Source organism: Sipha flava, unplaced genomic scaffold, assembly GCF_003268045.1.
Source record: "Sipha flava isolate LNK unplaced genomic scaffold, YSA_version1 550_pilon_pilon, whole genome shotgun sequence".
In the NCBI taxonomy this organism is placed as follows: Eukaryota; Metazoa; Arthropoda; class Insecta; order Hemiptera; family Aphididae; genus Sipha; species Sipha flava.
In genome coordinates, this window is record NW_020273533.1 from 214,213 (window position 1) to 221,208 (window position 6,996).

Sequence of the window (6,996 nt, forward strand, 5' to 3'; positions counted from 1 at the left end):
ACTCTCACAAGCGCACCACCAACTGGTTCTGACCCACTTTTCCAAGTCTGATCGAAACACGCCGATGCTATATATTATATGTTTATGTTTTATACCGAAATAGAGGAAGTAACCTATAACTACGTGTGCATTCTTTCACGGTCCGGAACGTCTACTCGGACATTTCGTTTCGACATAAGCGGTTAACTTCCCCTCCCCGCAAGCGTCGATTAGATATATTCATAACCAAAATAGCAAAAATTGATTCCACAATATAATAGAAAATATTTCCGATTCACTATCGATCCGCTCCCCAATGTTCCTAACTGTAAATAAAAAACACCATTAGTATTTATAATAAATTGGAATAATTTCCAATCGATCCTTAACGAAATTTCAACTCGTCACATATCCTAAAATGATTTAGATACGGTTGTACACGATTTAATCAAAACTACCCCCAAAGTGCTGCTGCATGGGACTTTAGTTCTCTCAAACCCTTTGAATCCATAACCACACGCCTCTATACCATCTCAAATCGAGAAACCTGACAGTTGTAAAAGGTAGGTCAAAGGCATATTGGCAATGTACAAAAAGTCCATCCAACAAAAAAAAAATATTTAATAAACTCTGTAATATCCTTAAAATACAACTTTCTAAACAGCGTGTGCCGGTGGTTACTCTATTCACATTAGCCTCCCTAAAAATGATGGCGCCTTATGGAAAACAACTAGCGAACTACTATAACACAAAACGCTTTAACCGTAGTTACAATTGACTCTGATAAAGCAGAAATAATTAAGAAATAGAAATGGGACTTATCGTTCATTAAGGTGAACTAGTTCAGTCGTTCATATATTTGACGATTCGTTCGTATGAATACGTACTCCGTATTGAAGAATTTTTCATGAACGAAAATAGTTTAATAATTATTACTCCGGTATCAACGAATCGTTCATGAACGTATAGTATAAAAAGTACAAAGTGAACGGTGAACGAGTCGTTCATCAAAAGTGAACTAGTACGAAACCGATCACTTGGGTGAATAATTCAATTGAACTAGTTCGTTCATGAACGACACATCTCTATTAGGAAACATCCATCTCCAGTTTTTCAACCCAACTCAGACTCGCTCTTTCCTTTGAACGAAGATGAAATTAACCAATTTTTATCAGTCCCAGTACCACCAATACTACCTCCCAAATGTTTTTCTCCAAATGAAATAAAAACACTCGTTCACAAATTCCCTTTAGGTGAATCACCCGGTTTTGACTTGATAACGAACGAAATAGCTCAAAAACTTTCATCAAAAACTATAATATACAACACTCACATTCTCAATTCAATTTTAATATTATATGATGTCCCAATGAGAATTCCCATTAATCATACTATTTCCCAAACCTAACAAGTCACTTGGCATCCCCTCCCCTCATACCATCCGATAAGTTTACACTTCGTTTCTTTTCTAAACTTTACAAAAAAAAAAAAAAAAAAAATAACCCTTAAAAGTATTCACCCGATTATTGAAAATAACAATGCCATTCCAAACTCACGGTTTGGCTTCCGCGCGAAACATTCAACCGTCCACCAAACCCACAGGCTTGCGGACACCATCTCATTATCATTCGAATAAAATATGTACACTTATCCTGTCTTTCTGGACGGCTCACAGGCCTTCGACAAGGTCTGGCCCCGGGGACAGCAATAAAAATTAAAAAAAACTTCTACTCCCATCACATCATACACATCGTAATTTGTAATCCGATATTTTCGCATTGATAACATAATATTTATTAATGTATGTGTTACACCGAATTGCCGATTTCATAAAATAGTCGGTGGTAACTTGTTCTTTACCTCTTACCTTCTCACGCTTTTAAACTTAACTTAAACGATTCTCCTCTTTGCACGTTGCATATGGATGAAAGCATTTGTGACCTTTCACATCTACTTTTTGACTGTCCTTCACTCGTCTCACAACGTATTAATTTATTTTTCTCTCTTAATTCTTTAAAAATTCAACTTGATCAACTCCATCCTCAACGCTAAATCTGAATTGACTGTAAATTTAATTATCTCATTTATTCAAGATGCTGGTTTTAACATATAATTGTCCTTTGCTCATTTATTGTATACATTTTTCTATCTTATATTATATTTTTAAGTTTTTATTTTATTATATCATGTTTGTATTACTAGATAATATGTAGATCTTCTATACTAGGTTAAGGTGTATAATTTATAATTGTCGAGCTAAATATTTAATAAAAGATTTAAAAAAAAAAACTTTTTCTTTGCTGAGAGGATGTTTATTCAAGAGATAATTTGGCAACGGATGTGCGGTATGAAAAGTTAATAGTAATAATCTAAAAACCAATATTTCCGAGCGCGATGTATTTCTATTGTTGTTGTTTCTGTCTACGTGTACGAATCGCGTCGAAAATAAAGAATTAAACCATTGAACCCCCCCCCTTGTTCCGTCATATAATAACCTGCGTGTAAATACAATCTGTAATGCCGTACAGAATATTCACGTGCGTTTATTTTACTCCGGACGTCGGGGCATCACCCCACGTGAACGGAATAACTGCTGCGGACCTAAATATTTCTGACACCACCAACTGGAACCAGAAAACCGTTCGGACGATAAAGTGTCGTCGATTCTCATTGACGACACCGTTAACGCTGCCGGGTATGTGATGCGCGCGGTCAACGCGACAACCGAACCACGCGAGTGAAATCCTTATCGTTTTAATGCGTCCGAACGGTACGGTTTCAAACAATGTCTTATAATATAACGTATAACATTTGCACCATGACAGTGTACATTTGAACACATTTTTGAATTTAAAATGAAAAATAATGCAAAGGCGTACTTGCGGTGAATGAATGAAACGATCGCTCTTCCCATTACACGTACACATTTATATTAGTATATATATATATATATGTAATATTTAGGTGGGTATTGTGTGTACGTTACCCGTGCGTAATGTTATTGTCGTATCGTATTTTATTTCATTTAGTCACCGCGTGTTATAACCTTGTTAGCTATTCCGGCGGCAAAATATTATAACCCGAGTGAAAAGGTTGAACGGTTGTGTTTTATTGTACCGGGCTAATAGAATCTGTTGCTGTCATCCTTTCCGTAGGTAGTCCCGTACCGACTTTGTTCTGGAATGGCTTGTATTAATGATCGTCGTTAATGTCATTCCTCCGAGAGAAAAAAAATGATTTTATATCATTATGATTGTGCCGACAACAAGAATAAATACACCCGCAGTGCAGTTGTGTACGTTATTCCCGATTTATTAAATCGCTGAACAAAATATGTAAAACAACATATTAGTCGATCGCGCGTTCCTCTCTGTAAATATTTCAGTGGTGTTTAGTTTCGCGTCATGAACAACTGTTGTTTCCAACGGTTAACAACGAATAACATTCGCAAAACAAAACTGATAATTGTTTTCGCACAAAATCAATGCGATAAATAAATGTTACAAACAGTGAGTTTTGATGACACATAATTTGAACTATAATAACGTGCATGCAAACATTGTTAAGCGATCGTTGTTTAATTTACTAACCAACAACTGCTATTAATCAGTAAATCAGTTGGCCGTCCGTAATATACTTAACACGTCGAAGTCAAAATATCAAACACGCGAATGTATAGTTATAATATATAAAAATACGTTACACATTCGTTTCTTCGGACCATGCGATGGTACTCGTTTAGTGCTTTGACTCTTTAACCATATAATGCCGTAGCAGTTATGCCAAGGTCGCGTACACAAGCGCGCGCGCGTGCTAGTGGTCGAGAACAAAAGACTCCGACCGCAGAGATGGAATTATTCCATTTGATCGCTTACCCGGAGTCCGAAACGTCGATGAGTGCAACTGTGTTTTATTATACGATATACTTATAAAAAGTGGTAGTGAAAACGTACACTAAGTGAACCGAACGAAGTGAAATGAAAAATGTTAATCCGACCGACGGGTGGAAATGACGAATCCCCGCTGTTTAGCATTGTATGCTGTCGACGTGCGGATAATCCGAGATAACCGAACGAAACCTGTGAAAATGTCGATTTTAAAAAATAAAAATCCCGATTACTTTTACCGTGCGCACTTTGGTTTACTGCAGCAGAAAACGATGGACAAATTTCGATGCATTTAATTATGTCGATCGTCGTGAATAACATGTATTAATTGTTTTCGACGGCCGCCTTTATTTGCTCTCAATTCAGTCTCATCACTTATTACGCAGCGTTATAATCGTTTCTGTTATACTATTATCGTACACAACACTAGTTCGAATGAAAACTACATTACGGTCAACGGACACCGCTGTCGTGTTTTATTGTTGACAAATAAAATATTATATTTTACTTCGGCATCGGATTACACTATATTTAAATTACATTGTTAATACTTTTGTTTAAAGTGCTGATGAAGCTATTTTGTACACCGCAGTCATACGTTTAGAACAGGGATTCCCAACCGCTGTGCCGCGAAATTATTCAGGTGTGCCGTATAATTTTTGTAATTTTATAATTTTTTAAGCATAACTAAATATGATAATCAAAATTATAATTTATATTTATGATACTTCAAAATTCCCTTGAAAATAAAAAATGATAAAATGTCCTAATAAAACAGCTATAATATTATATGGGATCCTATACTACCCGATACGGGTATTACAAGCAGTTGCGTTGACTTTTACCACACACTAAAATTACTACATGAAAACATCGCCGGTGCTCATTATAATGAAAATTGAGCGTGTGTAATTGTTACGCATTATACTGTATAGGTATTTTGATCAATAAATATTGTAAGTTAAATTTAAAAATGAATAGATTTTTAAAAAAACATAAATTAACAGATGACAGTGATGTTAGTGTAAATGACAACAATTTAAATATTGAAATTAATATTAAACAATCAGCTTTAATAAGTGATAAAAGTTTAAATTTAAAAACTAAACGTAAATATGTTGATAATTATTTATGTTTTGGATTTACGTGGAATGGTAACATTGATTATCCTTTAACAGTTTGTATCGTTTCAACTGTTTCACCCGTAATAGAGGAATTATGTAAAAAACACCAGTCTCAAATGTCAAATTAAATTTGTATTATAACATATATATTACATTGATATAATTATTTTATAGTATATTATATATAATTATGATATTATGTATATTCATTATTATTTATTTAAGTGTGCTGTGAAAATTTTTAAAATGATCAAGAGTACCGTTAAGTAAAAAAGGTTGGGAATCCCTGGTTTAGACAAACGAACTCTCTTGGGTAAAATTTAATAAACAATTTTGTTAAACATTATTAACGCAGACAATAATAATTACACGTTCCAAATCGCTGTGTTTATGTGTGGTTTTCTCATAATTAGTACAACTATATGGCTTTATGCTCAAAACGTCTAAATAATAAAAACTACTGAATACATTCGGCGTAAGATTCACGTGACGAAACTGCTGTTACGAGTATAGATTCATAAGTGGTATTTTTGTTTTCGGCGGGTCGAAGGTAATCGAAATGAGGAAAGGACGTATGGAGCAGACGGTTTAAATACACGATGTGTATAGCCAGCGGATGGTTGGAACGCTTGCAGTGCGTCAAATAAAATATTTAAAGAACTCGGAAGAGGAAACAGAGAGTAATGTGAAAAAAAAAAACGTTCAAGCCGTTGATAAATTAGGTATTAGAAAATATACGGTCGAGGTGTGAGAAAAGAATACCGAGTTTTCGAGTCTGAAGAAAAATGAGTTTACGTGTAGAATAATAACGTCTAGGTGTTCCGTCGCACACGGAGAATCAGTTGTTATGTGTAAATATAAAACTGTGAAAATGAATAGGTTAAACACCAAAGCTCGTTCGACACGGTGATCGTTTTAGGATTAAACGCTCCGGCGATAAAAGTCGCCTCAGTTCAGCGTAAAATCTTGTTGTCCACGGGGTAATGAAAGGGTCAAAAAGGAAACGGAATTATATTAATTTTTTTCACTTTTTGTATTAACAATCACTTTGTCCGTGAACGTTTTTTCGCCATGGTATGATTACATAGGACGCCGCAGTGCTGCATAGGTGCCCAAATAGTAGTACGATAAAGTTCTAATTAGCTCATTAGCCAACGAATTATCGAAATGTTTCTCTGTATACGCTGTTATTATTATTACATGCGAGTGTGTTACACCGCGTACGTTTATAATATAAATGTATGTATATGTATATACAATTGTAAATGGGTATTATATGTTTTGAAGGGAAAAAATACGACAATCTACTGAAATAATATACATAGGACGAGTTGGCGGAGGAGAAGGAGTAGGAAGAGGCGGTCTTCGCTTTCGTTGTTGTAAACCGGTTGTCCGTTTCATCTGGTACCTACACAATATGCACACACACGCTCACACACACTAGCGCACGTACGTACATACAGGATGATCCATTTTACGTGGTTATGTCTCTTTGTCCATGCCGTCGTGGCATGCAGTCGATGCGCACTAAAAACGAAACGCAATATCATTACTATTATTATCGTACTCGAACGTCTGGAGTGCATAATAACGACTTGGTAGTATTTTTATGCGCGCCCGTTCACGTTAATTCCACAATATTATATTGCAGAGCTGCTTCCGTTCAGTAACTCTTGCTGTCCATGCTTTTTTTTTCTAGAGAAAGAGTATAACGCCGCGTTAAAAATGATGCCTTTGTAATTGAATTTTCCGAGCATCTCCGCCAGCTACGTGGACACCTGAACCGTTTAACATCTACGTTATCTTCTGTATTATCTATTTACGTGGTTGTTTCGGTTGTGTACGTTTGAAACGTAATTATAACGTTTCAAAAACCCGTAACTAAGTGATCGAGTACAAAAAAAAAAAAAAAAAATTAACATTCAAACTCGAAAGAGCGCGTTATGAAGTCCAACGTGTGCCACGTGAACCGTTTTCCGAGATAACAGATCGAATGTTATGCGCTA